The following is a 12,107-nucleotide window of genomic DNA, read 5'->3' on the forward strand; positions in this document are numbered from 1 at the left end:
ATGCAGCTTTAAGACAGGATAAACTTATGAAGCATGTAATAACATGGATGGACCTAGAGAACATTATGCTGAGTCTAGCCAAAAACTAAAGGACAAATACTGTATGGTCCCACTGATGTTTACCGACATTTGAGAATAAACTTGGAATATGTCATTGGTAACAGAGTCCAGCAGGAGCTAGAAACAGGGTAAGATAATGGGTAATTGGAGCTGAAGGGATACAGACTGTGCAACAGGACTAGATACAAAAACTCAAAAATGGACAGCACAATAATACCTAAGTGTAAAGTAATCATGTTAAAACACTGAATGAAGCTGCATCTGAGCTATAAAAAAAAAAAAACAAAAAAAAAAAACAAGACTCTTGGTATCTAATTACTGAAAAAAAAAAAAGAGGAGAATTTCTTTTCTGGGAAACTGTACCCCCTCCCAAAAAAAAAATGCACATACACACACACATATAACGAGAGTCACATAATGAAAAAAGTGACTTCCTCCTCATCAAACTGAAGCAAAGACCCCAAGCAAGAAACCTTCCCTGTTTGTGCAAAAAACATTTCCAATCACCATTTTACAACCTCACTCTTGAAAAAGAACAGACCTCAAAGGATGATTAGATATTCTCATAAAGCCTCTAACATAAATAAGAGATGAAATACAAACAAACAATAACAAAAGAAGAGTTGAAGCAATCATCTAAAAACCTAGGAATATCCCAGAAGTTGAAAAAAGATATCATAGCAATGAAATAAAAGCAGGGCCCTATAAAATGGATATACAAAGAATGAAAAATGACTTTGCGAATTAAAACTAAGAGATTACAACTAAAAAATTCAACAGAGGGGCTAAAAGATAAAAATTAAGGAAATCTTCCAGAAATTTTCCAGAAATGTAAGGGAGAAAAACTAGGAATACTAAAATTAGTCTAGGGCAGGCCAAGGTGACTCAGCAGGCAGAGTTCTCGCCTGCCATGCTGGGGACCCAGGTTCAATTCCTGGTGCCTGCCCATGCAAAAAAATAAATAAAAATTAGTCTATGAAAAGGAATATCAAATTAACAGGCGTTCCAGGAAGAGAAGAGATAAAATCAAGAAAAAATTATCAATGATATAATACAAAAATTTTTTCCCAAACTTAAAGTATGTAAGTTTCCACAAGTAAAGGGCCCACCAAGTAAATTCCCAGCACAGTAAATAAAAAAGATTGCCATGAAGTCTCATCCTCATGAAATCTCAAAATTCTCAGGACAAAGAAAAGATCCTGAAAGCTTCCAGAAAGAAAAAAATGATTGCAAATTTCCCTTAGGTGGGCATAGATTTAGCCCTATGTAGGTAGCCAGTCATCTCACAAAGCTCTCATAGTGAACATGTAAGAACTACAAAATACCATTTTAAAAAGGCATATTGCATACTAATGCAATCATATCACCAAATACTTCATTTTCTAATAAAAATTAGCCTGAAAACTTTTAAAGTTGCTTCAAGACTTTTCCATTCCCAAAGTCATCACATTAACATAATCATTGTAAGATAACTGTTGGATATTAAGAATAATGCCTTTACCTGTATTCTGATTTACTTCGTTCTAACCACATCCATTCAATTCATATCTGTAATTGATGTCTGATATCTTTTTCAGCTTCTTTAACAGTGGCTATACGGAGTAATGCTGACTTTCAGATCTGCAGAACTCTAACTCTGATTCTCAGGTGTCACACAGACACCCGAAGTTCCAAGGAACTACAAGGTTATGCAAAAGAGCATAGTATCTCAGAATTTAGAAATAACAGATAAAACTCAAGAATAGATGTGACTACTATTAAGAGCGTACAATCTAGGAACATTTACGATGAGCCTTATTGAACATTCTGTACTCCTTAATAATCAATTGCTCAATCTCTGACACTTTCTATCCCCTGATAACCTATACTCTTAAATTATTAATTCACAGTTTTCTTATTATAGTTTATATTACCGAAACCATTCAATATTTGTCTTTTTGTTTCTGGCTTATTTCACTTAACTGTAATGTCCTCAAGTTTCATTCACCTAGTTGCATGTGTCACAACTTCATTACTTCTGCAGCTGCTCAATATTCTGTCACAGTATGCAGTTGATATACCCTTAGGCCACCCTCATCCATTGCAAACGGTGAACAATGCTGCTATAAACACCTGTGTGCAAATGTCCATTCATGTCCCCGCTTTCAGTTCTTTCATGTATAAACTGTATAACGTATAAGCCTTAGTATAGGGTCATCTGGCAACGTTATACTTAGCCTCCTGTGGAACCACCACACTGCCATCTGGATAGGCTGCACCATTCTAATTCCCTACCAATAGTGAACAGGGAAAAGTAGATCCTTCTCTCCACATTTTCTCCAGCTAATTTATCTTTTGGTTTATTTTTAAAATAGCTTTATTCACACACCATACAATCCATTCTAAGTGTACAATCAATGGTGCCTAGTATAATCACATAATTATGCATTCACCATCACAATTTATATGAGAACATTTCCATTTCTTCTGCTAAGAAAGACGAAGAGGAAAAAAAAAAGGAGAAACAATAATAAGAATCCCAGACCCCTCCCTTATATCCAACTCTTACTAACATTTGGCTTCGGTATATTGCCTTTATTACAATTAATGGAAGAATATTACAATGCTACCATTAACTATAGACCCTTGTTTGCATTAATTGTATTTTTTCCATATACTATTTCACTTTTAACACTTTGCAATGGTGATTTCATTTGTTCTCCCTCATGTAAAACTTTCTTACATTTGTACATTTCGTCACCATCATCATTCTCCACTCTAGATTTCGCTAAGTTATACAGTTCCAGTTATCCTCTATCTTTCCTTCAGGTGTCACACATATCCCTCGTCTTCTACTTTCAACCATACTCATACTCAGTTTTGTTCATTATACTTATAATAGTGTACTACAACCAGACAGTACAGTGCTATCCATTTCTGAATCTTTAAAATCAATCCTTTTGAACATTCTGTACTCCTTCAGCACCAAATGGCCAATCTCTACCCTCTTTCTATCTCCTGCTAACCTGTGTTCTCAACTTTAACTCTCATGGTTTGCTCATTATAGTTAGTTCATGATTATTGAGACCATACAGTATTTGTCTTTTTGTTTCTGGTTTCTTTTGTTCAACATAATGTCCTGAAGGCTCATCCACATCGATGCATGCATTAGGACTTTATTCCTTTCTACAGCTGTGTAATATTTCATCATATGTACATACCACAGTTTGTTTACCCACTCATCTGTTCATGGACATTTGGGCTATTCCATCTCATGGCAATTGTGAATAACGCCACTATAAACATCAGTATACAAACATCCACTTATGTCCCTGCCTTCAGTTCCTCTGAGTACATACCTACTGATAGGATTACTAGAGCCTTCCAGAGCAGTTGTATCATTCTACACTCCCAACAGAGAATAAGTGTGCCTCTTCCTTCACATCCTCTTCAGCACTTGTAGTTTTATGGGGGTTTTTATTATGGCCATTCTAGAAGGTGTGAGATGATAACTCATTGTGATTTTTATTTGCATTTTCCTAATATATTTTAAAGGCATTTGTATTTCCTCTTTGGAAGTGTCTATCCATGCTTTCTGTCCATATGTTAACTGGGTTTTTTATCTTTTTGTTATTGAGTCATAGGATCTCTTTATATATTCTGGATATTAAACCCTTATGCAATATGTGATTTCCAAATACTGTCTCCCATTGAGTACACTGCCTTTTTACCTTCCTGACAAAGTTCTTTGATTCACAAATGTATTCCATTTTGAGGATATCCCTTTATTTCTTCTTTCACTGCTTGCACTTCATAAGGTCTAAAAACCCACCTCCCACCACAAGATCTTTAGATATTTCCCTACATTTTCTTCTAAAAGTTTTACGGTCTTAGCTCTAATGCTTAAGTTTTTGATCCACTGTAAGTTAATTTTTGTACAGGGTATGAGATAGAGATCCTCTTTCATTCTTTTAGATGTGGATATCCAGTTCTTCAAGCACCATTGTTCCAGTTGGGTTGGCTTGACTGCCTTATCAAAGATCAATTGTCCACAGAAGAGACGGTCTACTTCTGAACACTCAATTTTATTCCATTCATCAGTATACCTATCTTTGTACCATTACCATGCTGTTTTGACAACTGAAGCTTTGTAATGTGTTTTAAAATCATGTAGTATGAGACCTCCCACTTCAATTTTCTTTCTCAAGATATTTTTAGCTATTTGGGGCACCCTGCATATATTAGTCAGGGTTCTCTAGAGAAACAGAACCAACAGATGATAACTGTAAGTATGAAATTATGGAAGTGTCTCATGCAACTGTGGGGATGCAAGGGTCCAAAGTCCATAGGACACCCATGAGTCAGGCGGCTCTGATGAAGTTCCTTGATGAACTCTATAGGAGAAGATGGCTGACTGAAAAAGTAGTAAAAATTCTATCTTCTTCCTTAAAAGTTTCAACTGATTGAATTAAATCAAGCTGACTGGATTCTCTCATTGTGGCAGACCCTTAGTTGATCGTAGATGTAATCAGTCACAGATGTAATCAACTGACTGATGATTTAATAAACCAGTCCCAAAATACCCTTATAGCAACAGTTAGGCCAGTGCTTCCCTGACCAAATAAGTGGGTACCATCATCTGGCCAAGTTGACACCTGAACTTAACCATCACACTGCCCTTTCAAATAAATTTGATTATTTGTTTTTCTATTTCTGCAAAGTTGTTGGGTTTTAATTGGTATTGCATTGAATCTATGAATCAATTTAAGCAGAATTTACATCTTAACTATATTTCCTCTTTCAATCCATGATCATATGCCCTTCCACTTACTTAGGTCTTCCTTGATTTCTTTTAGCAGTGTTTTATAGTTTCCTGTGTACAGGTCTTTTGTGTCCTTGGTTAAATTTATTTCTAAATATTTTATTCTTTTGGTTGCTGTTGAAAATGGAATTTTCTTGACTTCCTCCTCAGACTGCTCCTTACTAATATACAGAAACACTAATGATTTTTGCATGTTGATCTTGTATTCTGCCACTTTGCTATACTCATTTGTTAACTCCAGTAACTTTATTGTAGATTTTTCAGGATTTCCTATATATATAGAATCGTGGCATCTGCAAATAGTGAAAGTTTTACTTTCTTCCCTCCCAACTTACATGTGTTTTATTTTCTTTCCTAACTGCTCTAGCTAGAACTTCCAATACAATGTTGAGTAACACTGGTGACAATGGGCATCCTTTATGTGTCTCTGGTCTTAAAGGGAATACTTTCAGTATTTCCTCATTTAGTATGATGTTAACTATGAGCTTTTCATACATTCCCTTTATTATGTTGAGGAAATTTCCTTCTATGACTATTTTTTGAAGTGTTTTCATCAAAAAAGGATGATAAATTTTGTCAAATGCCTTTTCTGCATCAATCTAGATGATCAGGTGGTTTTCGCCTTGGACTTATTGATGTGGTATATTACATTAATTGACTTTCTTCTGGTTAACCACCTCGCACACCTGGAATAAAACCAACTTGGTTATGGTGTTTAATTCTCTTAACGTGCTGTTGGATTTTATTTGCAAGTATTTTGTTGAGAATTTTTGCATCTATATTCTCTCAAGCATTAGTGTCTTCCAATTTAACAAGCCAAGCCCTCAATCTGAGGCTTGTCTTTATACAACATACTTCTGCAATGGCAAAGCTAAGTCTACTTACAATTATGCCTAAGATTCACCAACAGAGAAATTTTTTTGTTGCTCAGATGTGGCCTCTCTTTCTAAGCCAACTCTGCAAATAAACTCACTACCCTGCCTCCTATATTGGACACAACTTACAGGCCTTTAATTCTCTCTGGCAATATGGGACATGACTCCCAAGGATGAGCCTGGTCCTGCCATTGTGGGATTAAGAATGCCTTCTTGACCAAAAGAAGGAAAATAAATGAAACAAGATAAAGTTTCACTGGCTACGAGATTTCAAAAAATATCAAGAGGTTATTCTGGAGGTTACTCTTATGCAAGCTACAGCCAGATATTACAAATTGCAACAGTATGTCAAGTCCCAACCAACAGCATTCCTGAAAACCCTAAAGAATAATCTGGGGTCTGTCCTTGACTCTGTAATCTTTCTTAGTAAGCTTATTTTCAGAAACTTAAGGCCTTTAGGCTGTTCCTATGCCAGATGAGCCTTGGAACACAGAGGTAACTGTCTCTCCAAGAACAGTAGCCAGTTTTCATTCCTGTACCCCATAAGGTCAACACTCCTTTCTAGCCTACGAAGTTAAAATGGTCATTACCCAGAGATCCTTGAAGACTGAGAGAATGATCAAGTAAGAGAGAGGAGGTGCAAACGAAATCAAGATTAAACGAATGATTATGACTACAGACTCACAGATATTTCTCTTTAGTTTTTAGTGTATTAGAATAGCTAGAAAAAATATATCTGAACTGTAATCCAGTAGCCTTGATTTTTGATAATGATTATATAAATATATAGCTTTTATTGTGACCATGTGACTGCAAAAACCTTGTATCTGACACCCCCTTTATCCCGTGTATGGGTAGATGAGTAATAAGATAAAGACAAATAATAATAATAGGATAAGGATAAGGATATGAGACATTTTTGGTTTACTTTTGATTTTTCTTTCTATTTTTTTGGAGAAATGAAAACATTCTAAAATTGATTGTAATGATGAATGCACAACTACATGGTGATGCCATGAGCCATTGATTGTATATTTCAGATGGACTATATGGTGTGTGAATATATCTCAATAAAATTGCATTTAAAAACATTCTTTAAACTAAAAGTCAGGAGTATGGGTTATCTATCAGGTTGGAGTTTACTGTAAAGGGCCCTAAAATGTAAGCTCTTAACAGCAGTCACATACATTTAGGAGATGTAATTATTAATTCTAAACTCTGAGATACTGAGCTGTTTGTATATAACATGGTCTTTCCCAGAAACTTGGGTATTTATGCGACACCTGAGACTCAGAAGTCAAGCTCTGAAGCTCTGGAATTCAGCAGTACTCCAATAAGAAACTGTTTAAAAAGTTGAAAAAGTGATCAGACATCGAGTAGAGATATGAATGAAGCCGATCTGGACAGGACTAAGGTGTACCAGAAGACTTGGTAAAGGATATCATCATCCATATTTTAAAACTTAAACTTCTGTGTGAGACTAATGGGAGAAATGTTTATTTGGTGCAAAATTTATATTATGGGTAGTGCATTTTCTAATTTAACTTGTATGGTCAGTTCAGTTGAACACCATCAAGTACATGGAATCTTGAAAAGGACATGAGATTTTGCTGGTTTGTCCAGGTTAGTGTGATGCTCCTATAAATCCCAGAGTGATTTGGACAGTGAATAAAGAAGTGTTTGCAAAGCCCCCTTGGGGAAATGAGGAGAAATGGGGAAATATTCAACTTTCTATTTGGAGAATTTCTGATATTCTTGCAAGCAATGAGGACAAACAATCAAGAGGCTGAGCCCTCAATCTTGAGATTTGTCCCTATGAAACATATTCCTGCAAAGGACAGGCTAAGCCTACTTAAAATTGGGTCTAAGAGTCACCCCCAGAGAACCTCTTTTGTTGCTCAGATGTGGCCTCTCTCTCTAAGCCAAGAGAGAGGCTTAGAGAGAGTGGCAAGTGAATTCACTGCCTAACCCCATCCCCCAGATGGGACATGACTCCCAAGGGTGTAAATCTCCCTGGCAACATGGGACAGAAAGCCTGGGTGAGCCATGACCCAGCATCAGGAGATTGAGAAAATCTTATTGACCTAAAGGGGGAAGAGAGAAATGAGAAAAAAATTAAGTGTCAGTGGCTGAGAAATTTCAAACAGTAGAAAGGTTATCATGGAAGTTATCTTATGCATTATACAGATATTCCCTTTTAATTTATGGTGCATTGGAATGGCTAGAAGGAAGTATCTGAAACTGCAGAGCTGTGTCCCAGGAGACTTATTTCTGGAAGATGATTGTATAATGACATAACTTTTACACTGTGACTGCGTGATTGTGAAAACCTTGTGTCTGGTGCCCCTTTTATCTAGGGTATGGACAGATGAGTAAAAAATATGAATAAAAAATAAACAAATAATAGGGGGACAAAATAAGTTGGGCAGATAGAAATTCTAGTGGCCAATGAGAGGGAGTGGTAAGGGGTATGGGATGTATGAGCTTTTTCTTTCTTATTTCTTTTTCTGGAGTGATGCAAATATTCAAAAAAATGATCACGGTAATGAATACACAACTATGTGATTCCAACCATGTATGGAATATTTCTATGCTAAGAATGTTTGTATGTTAAGTTTTATCAATAAAAATATTTTAAAAAGAAACATTCTTTAAACTAAAAAAGGAACACCAATACATAACAGTAAAAATGTCCAAAAGATAAACCAGAGTCCACATTCTACAATGAGATGACAAATTATCCAGATATTATATAATGAGCAAGACTAGCAGTCCAAAATCACCACTTTAAAAGAGTGACCAAAAGGAAATGGAACAATAGGATCTATTTCTTTATATTATACCCACTGGGCATTATGGGGGTTGGAAGTATTTGAAGGCCCTGTTTAGACTACACCTTTTAAAGAATGCAAAGAATGGAAACAAACACATGGCTTGATAAACAAGATAATATAAATACATCAATATTCAGTCACTAAATATTTACCTGCTTAAACATACCTCCAGTTTTTTGTGAATATATATATATGAAAGATGTCATATATAATCCAAACACAAAATCAGCTTTATAAAATAATACTTCATTTTTAAAACCTGGAGATTTGAAGTAGCTAAATTTTACCTAAATATAATCTTTTTAAAAAGAAATATTTATCATAAAGCATGTTTCGTTTTTGTTTTCTTAAATCTGTGATCTGTGTCTAATGGTAAAATGATCCACTAGGGCCAATCAAACTGCTATAATAAGTAGACCCCTCCCCTATTCATTTTAGGATAGAAATGTCCTGTAAGTTGATTAGGTTTACTAAAAGCACTACTCCGACTTTACTATTTACCCAGCAGTAGTAGTTAAGGATGTAATTTATCTTATCCTTAGGAAGATGAGATGTATGCCTCCAAATAACAATTCAGAAACTTTAAATCTATCTACCCAATATTCAAAATCAATTTATAAGGATTTGAAAAGGCCTAGAATTCAGTGCTAGGTATTTTGGAGATATACAATGCAGAATTAATGAGTACTTGGTAAATGTTTATTTGTTCAGGTATTCAGACTCCCATACAGGTTAAACAGCACTTCTGTGAAACTCACTAACATTGGGACAATCTGACATTATGCTTCATGATGTGATGCAATATGAAGTAAACAGCATCACCAATGAAGAATTCTTGCCAAAAGCCTTTAACCTAGTAAGCCTTAAGGCCTAACTTCCAGTCTAAAACATAGGGACAGAAGAATAAGGCAAATGATATCATCAAGAAAAATCATTCAAAGACACATGTTGAACACTGTACAAAACAAACTGACCTCTTTAAAAAGTCAGTATCTTGGGGTAGAAAAATGTGTGTGTGGGGGGGGGTACAGATAGAAGGCTATTCCAAATTTTTTAAATATTACAATCAAATGCAATATATAAACCTTTACTGAATTCTATTTTGAAGTAAACAACTATAAAACATGTTTTTTGTTGGTAGTGAACAATTTGAAACTAAGTTGTAGCCATCATGTCACTTTACCCATTGAAATCCTTAAAAGCATATGTATGTGTAAGTTAGTAAGCTGCTGGAACACAATTATACCAGAACTGGAACGGCTTTTAAACGGTGGAATTTGATAAGTTACAAGTTTACAGCTCTAAGGAACTGAAAGTGTCCAAATTAAGGCACCAACAGGAGGTTACCTCACTCAAGAAAGGCCTATGGGTCTGGAACAGCTCTGTCAGCTGGGAAAGTCACATGGCTGGCACCTGCTTGTCCCTTGCTCCTGGGCTCCATTGTTTTCAGCCTCTTTTTTTTGTGGCAGTTTCTCAGTTTGCTTCTCTGGGGCTGGCTTACGTCTTTTGGCTTCCCTTGGCTCTCTCCAGTTCTGGCTTACTTACCATCTCATGGGAAGGCACATGGCAATGTCTGCTGGGCTCCAAGCATCTCCAAACATCTGTGTTTCTACTCTCTCTCTCCTCTGAACTTTCTGCTGGCTCTCTGTCGGCTCGGTTGTTTCTGTCACTTCTGGCTCTCTCTCCAAAATGTTTCCTCTTTTAAAGGATTCCAGTAAACTAATATGACCCATATGGAATGGGTGGAGTCACATCTCCATCTAATCAAAGGTCATACCCACAAGTGGGCGCATCACATCTCCATAAAGGATAATCTAATCAAAAATTTCAACCTACAGTACTAAAAAAGAAACAGCTGTCCTCACAAGATTAAATCAGGTTTCAAACACAGCTTTTCTGAAGTATATAATATTTTCAAACCAGTATAGCAAAAACCTCCAAAAATACCTATATTATCCTATATGACTAGTACCTCTGACACATATAAGGCAAATGAACTGTACGTTCTTTGAATATACAATCCTTACCCAAAAACGACCACATGTTCCAAAAACATATAAAGGAAATGTAGCAAAATATTATTAGTAGTTGAATCTAGATAGCAGGTCTAGGATTATTCACTATACTACTCTTCCAACTTTTCTACGTATTGAAAATTTTTTCATAAGAAAGTTGGGAGAAGAACAAAAGCCACAGAACATTTTTCCCCAAGGAATTCCTTCCTCCCTTGACATTTCACAACCCCACCACCATCACTGAGAATTATTATTTTATTCATTCTAGCAACTTCCCCAAGAGACTCCATAAGTCTCTTGCCACAGAATATGTTTATGGTATCCTAGATACCTACAACTTCAACATCTCAACATACACAAGCACTACACGTTTATGAAAGACTGGGCTTTTAGTAATGTTTACACCTATCAACTTTGTTTTTCTAGGGAGAAGAAAAAAGAGACGGAGAGAAAGGATAAAATTAACTATGGTCCTTCAGTATTGTGTATATCATTAGATATCTTGAAATCAACAAGACAGAACAAATACCAAACTGTCAGCAACTTCTGGTTTCAACTACTGCCAAAGAAAACAATGTCATTTGAAAACTATCTTCAAGATAAGTAGAACAGGCACTTATTTGACTGTGGGATTTGAGTTAGAGGAAAGATCCTCCTACCTAAGGACCACTGGCACGTGATGCATCAATGCTTCATTGCTTTAGGATAAAGCAATGACTCCAGGAGTTTCTTTTCAAAGTTAAAATATGCTTAAGAAGAGTCATTACAAATTTAAATACTTGCCAAAGCATTACTGTATCAGTAAGCACAATCTATGTATCCAACAAGACAATGAAAGAATGAGTTGGATACATCTGATTACCCAGGGGACACAGGAGTAAGAGTTTGGAAACAGAAGAAAGGCAAGAGCACAACATTCATACAGCACTGACAATATACAAAGCATTCCAAAATATATCTTACTTAATTCTTACAACATCACAAGGCAATTTAACCATTACTCCCATTTAACAGATGAAAAAGGAATAAACCAAACACTAAGAAAAAAGGTAAATAGCTAGTCCAAGAACACAAAGTTGATAAGATAGAGACAGAATGTCTTTTATTTTTCCCCTAAATCTTATGCTCTAATGATTTTTTACAGCCCATACCTGTCCTTGCTAGAGTTATACCAGAAGAAAAGCCTAGGTATATATTACCAATGGGAGGATCTGGGAATAACAGAATTTAGGAGGAACAAAAGGGAAATAAAGTAATCACAAGAAAACAATGTTCTTACCCCCTCTCAAATTTTCTTCTTAAAAGAATCCTACTTAATAGACAGTATACCTTACATGCACAGGCCTGTAGGTCAAAACCAGTTTGATTTGGAATACACAGTGCCTTAAAAGATCGTCACATTTCAGATGATAATCTCGATTGTTCAGTTTCTCTTGAAAAACTTAAAAACAGAGAAACAGTGGGCCCTAATTCCTATAAAGAATCAAGCAAATGGTGCTGTACCCTCTATATAGGGCATGCA

The 12,107-nt window shown here is 35.8% G+C and overlaps 1 protein-coding gene across 3 annotated transcripts in view; it reads right to left on the reverse strand.

The window, feature by feature from the left end:
* BMP2K (BMP2 inducible kinase) overlaps nt 1-12,107 on the reverse strand; it is a 205,909-nt gene that overhangs the window by 140,744 nt on the left and 53,058 nt on the right. The window contains exon 1 of one of the 3 annotated variants that reach the window (XM_077143056.1): nt 1,562-8,333. The exons of the other annotated variants lie outside the window; for them this stretch is intronic. The gene's annotated coding sequence lies outside the window, so the exon portion shown is untranslated. Of the gene's footprint in view, nt 1-1,561; nt 8,334-12,107 lie in introns of those variants that run through there. 3 annotated transcript variants of the gene reach the window in all.

The sequence above is a fragment of the Tamandua tetradactyla genome, chromosome 24, assembly GCF_023851605.1.
Source record: "Tamandua tetradactyla isolate mTamTet1 chromosome 24, mTamTet1.pri, whole genome shotgun sequence".
Classification (NCBI taxonomy): Eukaryota; Metazoa; Chordata; class Mammalia; order Pilosa; family Myrmecophagidae; genus Tamandua; species Tamandua tetradactyla.